Source organism: Rhinolophus sinicus, chromosome 12 (assembly GCF_057876585.1).
Source record: "Rhinolophus sinicus isolate RSI-liver-muscle chromosome 12, RSI-T2T, whole genome shotgun sequence".
Lineage (NCBI taxonomy): Eukaryota > Metazoa > Chordata > Mammalia > Chiroptera > Rhinolophidae > Rhinolophus > Rhinolophus sinicus.
In genome coordinates, this window is record NC_142512.1 from 37,635,446 (window position 1) to 37,638,409 (window position 2,964).

At 41.2% G+C, this 2,964-nt stretch overlaps 1 pseudogene; it reads right to left on the bottom strand.

Moving 5' to 3' along the window:
• Positions 1–1,038: 1,038 nt before the first annotated feature.
• LOC141569022 (U6 spliceosomal RNA) lies at positions 1,039–1,130 on the bottom strand (annotated as a pseudogene).
• Positions 1,131–2,964: the final 1,834 nt, after the last annotated feature.

Below are 2,964 nucleotides of genomic sequence, written 5' to 3' on the forward strand. Positions count from 1 at the left end.
CTGAGAAAAGATTAAACTAGTGTTTAATCGTTGGTTTCTAATCTTTAGTGTGAATCTCTGGTTTCACATCTTGACCCCAATAGTTACTTTTATGCCCAGTTATGTATAACTCTTGTTATTATTAACTCTTATAAAACAACATTTTAAGACACAGCTAGAACTATATACATTCACAAAGGCATTCAAGTAAATCATAAATATAGGTATTTAAGCTTCTGGATCATTTTCTCTTTAGAAGTTAGTTTTCAGTCATCCCCAAATTAATACTCCATTACTAAGATAAATTTGAAAATCCCTCCCAGAATACAGAATACAAGTTTTAAAAGATGAACATAAAGTAATAGGAAAAGAAATAGAGAGTAGTGATCAAGTCAAAGAGTTACAGATGCCTCTGAAAAACAAAATAAACAGTAACTGGATGAGAAGCAATCAAAGACAAAATGAAATAAAACTTTTCTAAAATGGGGGTCGAGGGGTGGAGGGTGGAGGTCAGCTTATGAAGGTTAAAAAGATTTACAAGGTTTCATTCAAAATTGATGAAGGGTATTTAGTTTAAAATTTGTGGGCGGCTGGATGGCTCAGTTGGTTAGAGCACGAGCTCTGAACAATAGGGTTGCCAGTTAGATTCCCACATGGGCCAGTGAGCTGCACCCTCCACAACTAGATTGAAGATAATGAGCTGCCACTGAGCTTCCAGAGGGGCAGCTGGATGGCTCAGTTGGTTAGAGTGCGAGCTCTCAACAATAAAGTTGCCGGTTCAATTCCCGCATGGGATGGTGGGCTGCGCCCCCTGCAACTGAAGATTGAAAACAGTGACTGGACTTGGAGCAGAGCTGCGCCCTCCACAATTAGATTGAAGGACAATGACTTGGAGCTGATGGGCCCTGGAGAAACACATTGTTCCCCAGTTAAAAAAAAAAAAAAAAAAAAAAAAAATTTGTATAATGGTTACTAAAATAATAATATTATTATTATAGGAATATAATAATAATATTATTATTATAGGAATATAATAATAATAATAATAATGGAAGACTTAATAATATAGGAATTTTCTTTTTTTTATTGTGGCCATGCTAATCTTCTCTGTATCGTTCCAATTTTAGTATATGTGCTGCCAAAGTGAGCGCAGGAATTTTCTTAATATATGGAACCACAGAAGCAAAAAGAACAGTAGAGGAGGAAAGGGCAGACAATAAATTTCAACAAATTTTTGGAATATAGAAAGCAGATAGGGAAGTAGTATCTGATTAAGCAAGATGGAACAAGAACAGCCTGAAATTACTATAAACAGGATTAACAATGAGTGGACTGACTTACCACCAAATAACCCTTAAAAGGCTCAGGCCTGGGAATATCAGGCATAGTGGAAGGTAGAGTTGAGGCATGTTACTGAAAATTGGCAGATTGGCTAAAAGTCTGAAATCAGAGATATCAAGATGCTCATGACTGCTTCCCACCCTGAGTAGCCAAGCAATCATCTCACTACCAACACCACCTAAAAGAACAGAGTATTATTCTCTGAAGAAAATAGGAATAATAGACATGGGACTTGGGGATACCAAAGACAGTGGCTGAGAGGGCTGAGGCAAAGCTGAAAGCAGAAAGTTTACATGAAAGTTTGTAAAAGCAAAAACTAGACCCCCAATTTCCCTTCTTATATCCCAATCCTAGAATGCCGTCAACCAGGGAGAGATTTGTAAGTCTCCTTAGCAGAACTGAATAATAGCTCAGGAGAAAAGCTCTCTATAGACTAACATTGTGGGGGCCCCAACCTAAGAAGGCAGTTCCCAGTGGTGTGGTACTAAATGTTTAACAACCAGCAATCTGAGAGGAAGTGTGCCCTTGCTTGTGGCATTTGCTGATTTCCATGGTGTAAATACTCCCACAGACAATTTCAAGCTACCACCATGATGTCACTGAATGCAGAGTTAGGAAATATGTGCACATTCAGCTTTTGCAAGCTGCTATGAGGCAGCTCTAATATACCATTGCCAGTTTTCCCATCTGATCATCCTTTCATATGACCCTGACAAGAGGCCCCCCTGGTTGATTAACCCTTCCCCTCATATACACACAAGAGCTCTTATGTAGACTTTTAGTGTATTATTATTATTCCTCATTCTTAAATATGAACAAACCTCCAAGAGTCACCAAATATTTGAGCAAAGATGCCCATGTGAAAGGAGTCCAAAATGAACAAAGTGAAAAAAGGAACTTTAAAAAAAGCAGATACTGCAAGAAGAAAAAGAAAAACTTCCCTTTTCAATTAATACAAGTATATTTAAAGTATATATGAGAAGGGATTTCCAGTCAAGATGGTGTAGTAGGTAAACACGGTGCTTACCTTCTCTCACAACCACATCAAAATGACAACTGAACTACAAAACAACCAGTATTGAGAATCACCTAAAATCTTGCTGAACCAAAGCTCTACAACTAAGTACATGCAGGAGAAGCCACCTTGAGACTGGCAGGAGGGGCAGAGATGCGAATGAGGCTGGTCCCACACTCGCGTGTGACTATTAAAAATTGGGAGGGATATCTCGGCTGCGGAGGTCCCCCTGGAGGAGCGAGGGGTCCCAGCCCTTCCCCAGCCCGGGATTCCAGTGCTGGAGAGAGAAGTCTCCATAATTTCTGGCTGTGAAAACCAGCGGAGATTGTGACTGAGTGAGACAGAGGGCAGCTGGAGTCCTAGGTGCTCCTCTTAAAGGGACCGCGCAAGGACTTACCGACATAATCACTGGCTCTGAGCTCCAGCACTGGGGCAGCACCTGGAGAGGTGGCGGGGACATATGGTGGGGAACTGAGCTGTCTGGCTTCAGGACGGGGGCTGGAGGGGCAGCTTTCTCCTGGATGGAAGAGCTGGTGGAGGTTGTTGTTTCTTTGTTGAGTCTTGCATCTTCCCAGCATGCAGACGCAGGCGGCCGCCATATCTGAATCTCAATCGAGCTGGCTAAAGCC